This window comes from Polypterus senegalus, chromosome 8 (assembly GCF_016835505.1).
Source record: "Polypterus senegalus isolate Bchr_013 chromosome 8, ASM1683550v1, whole genome shotgun sequence".
NCBI classification, from domain to species: Eukaryota; Metazoa; Chordata; class Cladistia; order Polypteriformes; family Polypteridae; genus Polypterus; species Polypterus senegalus.
The window spans coordinates 175,730,716-175,743,553 of record NC_053161.1 but is presented as its reverse complement, the minus strand read 5'-3'; the positions used below and the strand labels follow the sequence as shown (position 1 = coordinate 175,743,553).

Below are 12,838 nucleotides of genomic sequence, written 5' to 3'. Positions count from 1 at the left end.
TCTGCCAAGAACAATTCAATAAACTGCCAAAATACAGGTGTGCTCAGCTTATAAAAGACATTGTACATTGTTGGGTAAAACTGGCAAATTTAAAATTAAATCCATATATATATATATATATTTATTAACTGCTCAAAAAAATTAAAGGAACACTTTGAAAACACATCAGATCTCAATGGGAAACAGAAATCCTCCTGATATCTATACTGATATAGACTGGGTAATGTGTTAGGAACGAAAGGATGCCACATCATTTGATGGAAATGAAAATGATCAACCTACAGAGCCCTGAATTCAAAGACGCCCCAAAAATCAGAGTGAAAAAATTATGTGGCAGGCTAGTCCATTTTGCCAAAATTTAATTGCAGCAACTCAAAATTGTACGCAGCACTTTGTATGGCCCCTGTGTTCTTGTATACATGCCTGACAACATCGGTGCATGCTTCTAATGAGATGACAGATGGTGTTGTGGGGATCTCCTCCCAGATCTGGACCAGGGCATCACTGAGCTCCTGGACAGTCTGAGGTGCAACCTGGTGGCATTGGATGGACCAAAACATAATGTCCCAGAGGTGTTCTATTGGATTTAGGTCAGGAAAGTGTGGTGGCCAGTCAATGGTATCAATTCCTTCATCCTCCAGGAACTGCCTGCATACTCTCACCACATGAGGCCAGGAATTGTCGTGCACCAGGAGCCACTGTACCAGCATAGGGTCTGACAATGGGTCCAAGGATTTCATCCTGATACCTAATGGCAGCCAAGGTGCCTTTGTCAAGCCTGTAGCGGTCTGTGTGACCCTCCATGGAGATGCCTCCCCAGACAATCATTAACCCACCACCAAACTGCTCATGCTGAATGATGTTACAGGCAGCATAATGTTCTCCATGGCTTCTCCAGACCCTTTCACTTCTGTCACGTGCTCAGGGTGAACCTGCTCTCATCTGTAAAAAGCACAGGGCACCAGTGGTGCATCTGCCAATTCTGGTATTCTATGGCGAATGCCAATCGAGCTGCATGCTGCTGGGCAGTGAGCTCAGGGCCCATTAGAGGACATGGGGCCCTTGGGTCACCCTCATGAAGTCTTTCTGGTTGTTTGGTCAGAGACATTCACACCAGTGGCCTGCTGGAGGTCATTTTGTAGGGCTCTGGCAGTGCTCATCCTGTTCCTCCTTGCCCAAAGGAGCAGATACTGGTCCTGCTGATGGGTTATGGACCTTCTATGGCCCTCTCCAGCTCTCCTAGAGTAACTGCTTGTCTCCTAGAATCTCCTCCATGCCCTTGAGACTGTGCAGGGAGACACAGCAAACCTTCTGGCAATGACACGTATTGATGTGCCATCCTGGAGAAGTTGGACTACCTGTGCAACCTCTGTAGGGTCCAGGTATCGCCTCATGCTACCAGTAGTGACACCGACTGTAGCCAAATGTGAAACTAGTGAAGAAACAGTCAGAAAAGATGAGGAGGGAAAATGTCAGTGGCCTCCACCTGTTAAACCCTTCCTGTTTTGGGGGTCATCTCATTGTTGCCCCTCTAGTGCATCTGTTGTTAATTTCATTAACACCACAGCAGCTGAAACTGATTAACAACCCCCTCTGCTACTTAACTGACCAGATTAATATCCCATAAATTTCATTGACTTTATGCTGATTAAAAAGTGCTCCTTTAATTCTTTTGAGCAGTATATATATATATATATATCATATGGGCTGGAAACAATGGTACTGACCAGAAATGAGGAGATAGAACTGGAGGCGGCAGAGTTAAAGATGCTATTATTTGCATTGGCTTTGTTGAGGATGGACAGGATTAGAAATGAGGACATAGAGGGTTAGCTCAGGTTGGGAGACAAAGTCAGAGAGGTGAGATTGCATTGGGTTTGGTGCAGAGGAGAGATGCTGGGAATATTGGGAGAAGAATGATAAGGATAAAGCTGGCAGGTAGGAGGAAAAGAGGAAGGCTTAAGAGAAGTGTGACGATGTGGGTTCTGGCTCCACACTCCCATTGCTGTTGGAAGCACTTGAACCCAACACCGTCGGTAATGTCACCGATGAGCTAGTCAATGGAGGCAAATTACTGAGCAAGGGGAAGGTGTACAAAAGGTGCAACAGTGCTTTTATTAAAAACAGTCAGCAAAAAAAAAAAACAGTGTTCATAAAGTGCAGTTCTTCAATAAATAAATAAATACTTTAAGATGAAAGGTGGAGGTTAAAACCATTGGAAAAAACAATCCTTTAAAACCAGAGGTTAAAATCTTCTCTAGGAAGCAGTCTTAAAAACAACAACAAATCCGGTGCATCGTTTATTAGCGTCTCACCTGCTTATCCCGTTTGGGCCAAGCAGCAGGCAAGACGCTCTCTGCAGCTGCCCTCGATCGCGCGCTCAACACACGCACGCACCGCCTGCTTCCTCGCTCCCTGTAACCTCCGTACTCTTTTCCTTTCTTTCCTCTTTTCATCCTCTCTCCATTTTTTTCTCTCTGATCGTTTCTTTCACCCCGCTTCAACCGACTTGCGCTTCTTTTTTATAACGTGAGCGGCCATCACAGCTGTAGCATTAGCCACGGGAGCAATCACGAATGTGGGCAGTTCCTCACCTGTGCACACGGTGAGAAACTCCCACATCGCCGACTGCCCCGCGGCTCGCTACAACAACGCCCCCCTCCCGAAGCCGCCTCGGGTGCGGTGATTATTTAAAATGAATGGCCTTTGCTCAACGAGCTGTGGACCCATAACACCACAAGAAGGTTTATGGATGTGGTGAGAGGGGACATGAAGGTGATGAATGTGACAGAGGAAGAGGACAGAAAGAGATGGAAAAAGTTGATCCAACGGGAGAACCTGAAAGAAGACTTATCAGAAGTGTTAAGTAGTAATGGGTGGATGAAAGCATAAAGAAGCATCGAAACATTTGAAACAACTGCTTTGGAAATCACGTTGAAGTATTTAACACTCACCTCCCTAATGACAACTCCTGGAAATTTGCATTAACGTTACACAAACTGATGATTAAGTTCAATGACGTCTATTAAGCTTTTTACTACTTTTGCTTTTCAATTACTAAATGCTGGCAATGAAGTGAAGGGTACAAGAGGAGTTTGAAATTTCAAGAGCTGAAAATGTATAGGAAACATGAGATAAGCATTCAGCTTTTGGTAGTAAGAATCTGCCATGAATGGTCAGATTTCTAGTCAGCCATGAGTTAACTGTTTTCTTATTGGAGAAACAACTGAATTAAGGTCTAGCACACTGTCTTCACTTCTTGTTGTTTAGTTGATTTTAATATCCAAGTAAGTAACTGTGTTTTAACAGGAATTTCACAGAATTTAGTTTGATTACTTTGTTTCAGCGCTAGTAGTTCACATTTGCTTGAAAATGTTTTAATAACATTAAGTGCTGTATACACTTCACTGACATTTTCCAAAAAAAAAAAAAAAAAGTAGAGTTGACTGCCAGCTGTGAGAACCTTTTTTTTTTTAATTGAGTTTAATACCTTTAGGTTCTCTTGAGTGACCAACAAACTAACAATTTGAGACGCAAGGACAAAATGCAGGGGGTATGGATGATAAGGGGCAATGCTGTCAAATTCCTCTGAATTTAAAATTGTGGGGAGGTTTGATGAGAAACTTTAAATGAGCCATTACTTCACTTATAAACCATCATAATTGCTTTTATTAAAAAAACAAAATAATTAAATTTAAAATTTTTGTAGGGTTTCCCTAAATTCATAAATAAATTTATGTCAAAAGAAATTCAAGTCTTATTGTGTCAAATACCTTTTGAAAATCCAGAAATAGAATCACTGGGTCTCCAGAAAGTAATTCATTATATTCAGTCAAGTCTAAAATCAAACAGATATTATTAGAAATATAAAGATCTTTAACATAACTTGACTGACATTTGTCAACAAGGTCATTTATCCCACAGTTCAGTCTTTTAGTGAATACCAAGGCTAGTATCTTGTAATCATTGTTCAAAAGCATTACAAGATGCCAATTATCCAAAAGTACAACATCTTTACTAACTTTAGGAATTAAGGTGCTAATGCCTTGACTCACTGAATTAGTTCATTCTCTCATTTCAAAACCTTTGAAAGTTGCAAGTAAAAAATATGAAGTGTGATCTATAAACATTTTATAAATTTTTGAGGTTAGGTCATTGTTCCCAAGTGATTTATTATCTTTTAAATGTTTGATGGCCTATTTTATTTATACTTATATGCTGGGACCCAAATATTCCTCATCAAGATTACTATCTAAAATATAAAGTTGTTTGAAAAAAATTGGTTGTAAACTCTTTAATTAATGTAGGATTCTCATAAAGGACCGCATCAATTATGAGCTTTCAAAGCATGTTGATTTTACTCCTCTATCTTCTACACTTCAAAAAACCACTGTCTTCTTGATCTCACAAAAAAAAACTTTTCCCGGTAAACATTTAAGTTATTAGCTTCTCTGTATCCAACTACATATATATATATATATATATATATATATATATATATATATATATATATATATATATATATACACACACTTTTTTACAAAATCTTTTTTTTTTTTTAAATTAAGCTATGTTTCAGACAGGACCACTACCAGTCATAAGTTTTAGAACACCTCAGCTTTTCTTCAAATTTAATCAGTTCAAATACAATAAATGACCTAAAATGGTGAAAAGGTAAGCAGTAAACTGTCAGAGGTTTACATTTAAAGTTTAGGTTAGCAACAACTGAAAAAGGGAATTTCCGGGAAAACTAATAGGCTACAACCTGCAGATGTTCTGCAGCAATTTAAGTAAATGAAGCCTTGAACGTTGAAGCAAACAATTTGCAGAGGTGTCCCAACTTGTGTTGATTACTTACAAGCTCTCTGTGTGTCTTAAAGCAGAGTTGGACCAGACTGTGTTACTACACCCCCTGAAGAACCACTGGGACAATATTCCAGTGATAATGGAAAGACAATGGCAATTAAATAAAATGAAGCAGGGCATCATTTGTGTTAGATGTGTAAGCATTTCTTTTAGAGAAGTGTATAATGGTATATGACTCTATCCCAGATGCTTTATCATCTTACCATAAAGTTGACCACATCAGTGTGAATAAAATATATATAACAGTTAATTATCTATAAATGGACTTAACATATCAGACAAGATAACTGTATATTTCATTAATTAAATCTTAGCCAAGTGACATTTCAATGGCCAACTTAACAAAGCAAATGCCGTTGACTCCATCTGTACCTTATTAAAAAAAAAAAAGAGAGAATTCCTGCCTAAAAATATGTCACTAACACTAACCAGTTAATAAAATACTATGCAACAAGTCCCTTGACGTAAGAGATGCTTGTATGTTCGGTAAAGGGGATGAACATTCTATCCTACATGTTTATTTTTAACCAAAAAAGAAATGTAACCAGTTGTATCATAAATATTGTAATACATCCATTAACTCAGAGTAATAACTCTAACTACAATACAAGATATACTGTATATCTGGTACTGTATGAACCAATCTATTATTAAATAAACTCAACAACACTCACAGGTTTGTAATTTCAACAAAAACAAACCATTAATTAAATCAACTGCTCCGTTAAGAATTCTTAACTCCATCTAAGTTTGGTATTCAATTTTCCATTGGTTAGATCAGTTGTCATGTAATGTATTCTTGGCATGTGTAGACTTTTGTTTTAATAAAAAGTAAATGATCCTACACTACATGTCTCACAGAAATACTCATTTAGTATTTCAATTGTCAGCACTTTCTTGTTAGCCTGTGTTACATGAGCTTCAATTTGTGGTGAACATGGTCTGCTGGATTTTTGTTAGCTTTTTAATTTGTAATTCACAACACATTTTCTATGCTTCCTTTGAGAATTCATACAGGCTTATTAATATTAATTATGTGGAGTTTTGATTGAAGTTTGATTCAACTTGTATTTTTCCTAAAACTTGTAAACCTGACCATAACAACTCTGATAAGATGGTGGTTCAAGCTTTATTATGACATTTCAAACAAACTCTTAGAACAGAAATAACCAGTGATATTGGCCTCTGTTACAATTTGAGCATCCCAGTCCTGAACTAAGCTGGTATGGGGAGGCGCAGCCCTAAAAAAATATGGAGTGGGGGGGCTCTACATTTAATAAGGTAAAACATAATCACAGTACTATTAAACAGTGAGAGGACAAGACGTCATTATATGAACATCTGAGCTCAGACTATGGTGTGCTCTTCATCCTCTGGACTGTCGGGCAACTGAAAGGACTTTGCAGGCAGGCATTTTGTCAAATCAGTAGATGTAAATACAGAAGAGCGGGTCTTCAATTTAGGAAATACATATTGGCTACAAATTAACAAGAGTTGCAAAAGCACATTTAAAGATGAAAAGATTATAAAAAGTGAGGGATAGCAGTAGGATTACGGCACACGAGGAACAGTTTTTAATAAGACAAACATCTAATCTTTATTTTGAAAGGCCGTGTCAACCACAGGTTTCCAACTTTTACTAAATTTATAAAACATGAAGAGAATTGAGCTGATCAGTACAGTAGAAAGAACACAGCAAGTGTAAAAAAACCAAATACAACAGTGGCAGGTATCAGAAGGAGCTAAAAAATCTGATCTCACTAATTTAAAACATTAAAGACGTTTTACAAATCACACAGGTAGAGACCCTATGAAAAATGTAGGGCTTGTTCTTCTTCAAGCCAATACACTACTACAATGGCTGCTCACTTACTACTAATTGGGGGTTTACTGTCAATGTAGCGGATTCTGATGTCTACTGTGAGTAATCAAAAATTTGGAAGGACTTCACAGTAATAAAAACTATTATTTCTGAAAATGTTCTCCTCAAATTCAAAGACAACTAAATATATATAATCCCAGTGAAGATATGTAGTAAAATACTCAGTGAACCAGCATCATTGTGCATTTTTATTAATTCACATAATCTTTTCCTGCCCTCTTTATTGAATTCTTTTCTAATACAATCTACTTCTGTCCACAGCTTTATCATCAATTTTGACCTCACAGTTTGAAAACTCAAGGAGTGTCGTGTATAATGGGCATCACATGTGTGAGTAGAGAGCTTAGAAATAAAACTGTATGGGAAAAAAATGCTCCATAATAATGGTGGACAGCAACTAAATAGTGCAAGTCTTAATGAATGTTTGCAGATCTTACTTCAAAGTCTCTGAAACAAAACTTTATTGATGTTTCCAACAACACAAATCCAGTATTAAGTTTATTAGATCCATCATATGGAAGTAAATGTTGCACGCAAAGACACAAAACCATAAGAAAAAAAAATTAAAAATAATAATAAACTCCTACTAAATAACTTCTCCCCGTATTGAGACCTTGAGTGCCTCACTCATCCTTAGTGCTCCATTGTCTGGAGATCTGTGCTCCTCATTGACCAATGTACTATGGGTAACCCCCGTGGGGAGGGGCCAGACAAAGAACAACCAATTACTGACCCTCATGAAGATTTTAATTAAATCAAGCAGATCCTTGCTGAGAAGAGGGATGTCAGGCCAGTCTGTGGTGTTCACTTAAGAGTTTCTAGTGGCGCAAAAAGGTGACCCACACACCCTGGCCGAGCTCAGTGTGATAAAACTACATGTAGTGAGCAGCCGCCTTGAGTTTTACCATCCACCTCATCTCTATTATCTAGTACAAAGCACACAGAAACTGAGGTTATTGAGATATGGGAAGAAAACCAGAGTAGCTGTGCATGGTGGGAACTGACTACGGGCCATTGTAGGGTACAACTGCATGAGTATCCACCACCATAGTAAGTCAGGTTAGGTTTGCCTGCCAACTAAACCTGGGAATCTTTAGAAATAAGGATGAAAAAAATAAATAAATAGGGGATACATGGAAAATGCATACAGACCATAAAATTCATTTTGCTGGAACTGTAAGGCAGTAACACCAACCACAAATCTCTACTACCCTCCCGATATTCATCAACATGTATTACTGTTTTTGTATTTTAGCACCAAAACATTTGCTTTTTCACATGACACGAGCTAAAAGAGAAACAAAACAACATCCATAGAATTGTTCATCCATGCAAAGCATGTGAATATATGCCGACAACACTGAATTAAGCAGGTTTCAGAATGCTAAGCCGTGTATATAAATACACACATACTGATTATGGACGCCTGTCTTCAACAGATATGAACATTACATTTAGACTTCTCCAGGCGGGTTACCCGAGGAATACCGGCACGACAGCGCTACACTTTCTCTCCTTCTATACATTCGTTTTCGTTCTTGGTTTCGCATGCACTTCGACTTTTCTCCACGGCCTTGGACTCGTTTGTTTCATTTCGTGTTTGTCCTTTTCTGATCGTAAGTGTAAAGCCCGACTAACTCCTCGCTGCTTTCTGAAATGCCGACCGATCACGAACACCGCGAAATGAAAAAGGAGAAAGAAAAGTAAAAATTAAAGCGCTGTGTGTATTAGTGAAATTGACGTGATAGATACAAACGGCCTGCTTACCTCTACTTACTTCACCCTGTGTGCGATGTGATACTTTTTAAAGCCGACCGTTTCGGTTTGCTGCATACGAGCGAGAAGCCTGCGCCGACTTCCGTATCTGCCGCTTTCGGTGACGTCACGAGTCAAAATACTTTAAAATACGTCATCAGGGCGACGAAAGCTGTAGCGTCCCACATAGATTTAGAATTACTAGACACCTCATGACCAGCCGCATTGTACGTCTACGTCGCCGCCATATTGCGAGTGGCACTGCTGTGTAGTGAAGTAATGGATAAGATGCCTCACGCATGTGCTGCTTGGGATTGTACAAACCGCTGCACGCTCCAAACCATATCCCGGGGGATTACATCTCATAGGCAAGGCCGAACAATTGTTTTGGTTATATTTGGCCATTAGAAAATCCCGTTTTATAATCTTAGCACTCAAGGTCACCTTACAATAAAATTAAACAACATTAGTAAAATTAAAACAAGAGAGTGATAAATCTAAAAGCAATAATTAGGAAACAAAAAAAGATAACCGGCAGTAACCGTGCAAAATTCACAATTGGTATGCCAGTTTGAAAAGATAAGTTTTGAGAGCAGTTTTCAAATGTGTTATTGAATCGAGCTGACGTATGAGAGAGGGGAGAGAATTCCCGAGTTGAGGAGCACAATGAGAGACGCTCGAGCTCCCATAGCACAGAGTCTGATGTTTAGTACAGAAAGTGGAGCTGCAGATGAGGATCTGAGTGAGCGACAGGAGTGTAAGTCTGTGGATCAGTGAGATCTACACATTGTGGAGAGCTTTAAATGTTAAGAGCAGTATTGTGTATTGAGTATTGAAGTTGAGAGAGAATAGGTGGGATATGTTCAGTGGATTTAGAACAGCAGGTTATTATCCTGGCAACAGAATTTTGAAGAAGTTGTAAGCGATGGATACGTTTTTGTGGGATGCCAGATAGAATAGCATTACATTAATCTATACGTCATGGTGACTAGGACATTAACCAATACTTCAGTACTGTGTTGCGTAAGAACAGGATGAAGTCTAGAAATGTTTCAGAGATGGAAGAAGGCAGTTCAGAGAAATGTTACTTATATGGGAGGAGTTATTTAATAATAATAATAATTACTATTATTTAATAATTGCCATTATTAGTGTAGAAATGGATATAAATAATTGCATGTAAACGATTTGCCAAAATCTGTTGTATGTAAACGATACATTTTAAAATTTATTGTTTTTTCATCAGAAAACCCGGTTTCCTCGTCTGCCTGTATTAGTTTAAATGGCACTTTTGCCACTCGCAATAAGGCGGATTTGCTGACGTATCGCGTTGACTGGGCAATACAGTAAATGCGGCGTCTATTTATATATGTCTATGGTGTCCCAAAAGGGTATTGCTGCAGATCGGAGACATTATGGGCGGATATGAAGGCGGGATAACTGCAAGTGGATAGTATTGGCTAATTCAGAATTTCAAAGAATGAGTTTATTATGACAAACAAAAACTCACCTGTCCAATTATCATTGTTTGAAGTTGTCTATCAAGTGTAACTTTAACCAAACGTTTCACAGTTCGTGATACCTACCTTTTTGAGGTTCCTCCTCATAGAGTTTCCTCTTAAATAACCTGCCGTTGTACCAAGCGACGAAACTTCATTAACGAAAGGAGATGAAAAAAGAAGCTGCGGTGATGAAACTCCATTAGACAAAAGAAGAAGAAGCGGCGAAAGTAACTGCTCGTATTTTTGACAATGGAAATAAGTATGCTTCGATATGAAAACGTTTGAAATTTGCACAGTTTTTTTCGTATTTTTAAAAACTTTCTTTTGCATGGTTATGTTTGTACTGTGAGCCATACGTTTGTGTTGATAATAATTTTCGCTGTAGTAATTGATTTATATTCAGTGCTTGAAGTGGATCGGCACTCAACGGTACCGGCAACTCTTCAAATTCCACAAGTCGAGTTTCACAAGAACTCCTTGACTGTGCATGAAAAACGAAAAAAAAACTTTTACAAGCATCTTGGAAACGCTTGATCAGTTATTCTGTCGTGAAGTAGGCTTTTGATAAAGTTCAGACTGACTACAGTGGTGCACCGTATTACCTTTTTTCTTTTCAGTTTAGTTTCTTACGTTGGACTAATGTGTCTAAATTGTAATACCAAATAATCTGCGATGTTTTTGTACCGTTTCTATTGTAATAGAATTTCATGGCAGTTTTGTGCAGATAAACTGAACTAAACTGTTAAAGACTTTCCTGCAATGAGCAGTGTGCTACTAAATTATACGTGAGTCAGACTGATAGTCGCGATGTTCACAGAGCCTTTCAATTTAATTTCAAGTGACATTTATATTTTTTTCCATTCAGCCACCTTGCGAGAAGAATATCTTCTAGAAATTGGATGTTAATGAAAAATCCGGTAAATTGCAAACACCCATTTCTTAAACTTGTAGTGTTTGACTTTCACGTGTCTTTTTTTTCTTTCCTTCTTTTCCTAGGACATCCCTGCTGGTTCAGTAGACTGTGGAGTAGACACGTTGATGGTGTTTGAATATGAACTGTAGGCTTTATGTGACTTTACATTTGTGTTTAGATTGTTTAGGATTTCAGTTCTTTTTCTCTTATCCTCTATCAGTATGCTCTTTATCTGACGATGGAGGAACCCTTTGATTTTACTGTCAGTCTTTTAAAGATGTTGATGATATATTTTTTTTTTCTTTATGTCTGGCATACCTTTAATTGTGGCATTCATTTAACATGCCCTCCATTATTAATGACACCCCTTATAAAAATGTTAATTTTAAAAATAATTATTTCTTGATGACGGCTTTGTTTTTCTTTGAATGAAATTGTTTCAATTAAAAGTCAGATGTTTCTAATTTTTTTCAGTGCAAGGTGACATTTTTTCAGAAAACAGGATTTTTTTTTCTAACCCATCAGCAGATGTTGATCTTGGAATAACGGGAAGTGTCTACCGGTACTCTGGATTCTGTCTGGTGTGGCATTTCAAATGCCCTTGAAATAGACTTTTTTTCTGGCATAGGAAGTGGATGTTCCAAATCTGCGTGTTTATTTCGGTGGCATGGGTATATTAGCGAAAAGCAAGACAATTATAATGTGTTACATGGTATACCGTACGGAATAAGCACCACAGTGAGATGAATTTACCTTATTTACAATACGTCAGAAAGCGAACAAATAGCACCAGTCAGTCAGAAAGACCAACAATGAAATTCTACTGTGAGTCGGAAAGCGAGCAAAAAGCACCACAAATACAGAAAGCCAGTTACGCGCACTGGCTCATTCACGTTTTACATCCATAAGGCAGTTCCCCTTCACCCGATGAAAGCAGTCAGCCTTCTCATACTTGGACACTTCCGCCATCTCAATTGCCATGGCAATTTACAGAAACGTGGTGTGGACTTAGCCCGGACACAGACCGATGGACATGTTGTAATCACCATCACACGTTTTATTTTCACTATTTACAATTAATAAACTGGTCACTCAGACCCAGTCACGTGCACAAACACCCCCCAATAACTCAGTCCTGGCCACAAATGCCTCTCATCGGGCCGCCTCCACACCTCCTCTGTGCTTCGTCCTGCCTCCTCCCGGCTCCAGCGTTGAATAAACGGAGACGGCCCCTTTTATACAGTCCCCATGAGCACCAGGTGTTCCCGGCATTCCTCGCTTGGTCACGCCCCAGCGTGGCGGAAGTGCCGGCTGTCCTCCCGGCAGCTCCCCGGGTGTCTCCGAAAGTCTTCCCCCCAGCACTTCCTGGTGTGGCGGAAGTGCTGGGGCAACAGGTCCCCAAGGCATTGAGGCGCCTCCTGGCAGTGACCACGGGTCCCTACAGGGTAGGGCTTCCATGCCCTCAATCCATGGCCCCCAGAACAACCAGGAAGGCGGCCCCCACATGATCCAGGGTGGGCTTTGACCCTCTTCCGGTCCATCATGGCTTCCCGGCCGGGTCATTGCCCCTGGCATCCCTGACAATGGGTAAAGAGCGACGCACTGGGACCAAACGTGCTGCTAGATGGCACCACTGTTAATGTCTGTTGCAACGTGCGGCCATCTTGTCAATGATAAGTACGGGGACCTGTGCCAAACGTTGTGTCAGTGAAAAGGTGCCCTGCACTTCACCATGAACATTTTTCCCAACCAAACAAATCCCATGACCTCCTCCTGGTCACAAAGGAGCCCCATCCCGAGTTTGGTGGCAATCAGACGCCCGTGCAGATTTGTATGGCGGACAAACAAACATACTTACATACTGTGACAGTAGGAGGTGCTGTTGCTCCTCCAAACCCACAGACAACATGTCCAGACACC

The 12,838-nt window shown here is 39.5% G+C and overlaps 1 protein-coding gene across 1 annotated transcript in view; it reads right to left on the bottom strand.

Annotated features, from left to right (window-relative positions):
- Positions 1–8,619, bottom strand: part of LOC120534721 (zinc finger protein 239-like) — a 113,266-nt gene extending 104,647 nt beyond the window's left edge. Inside the window, exon 1 of the mRNA XM_039762305.1 lies at positions 8,516–8,619. The gene's annotated coding sequence lies outside the window, so the exon portion shown is untranslated. The remainder of the gene's footprint in view (positions 1–8,515) is intronic.
- Positions 8,620–12,838: the final 4,219 nt, after the last annotated feature.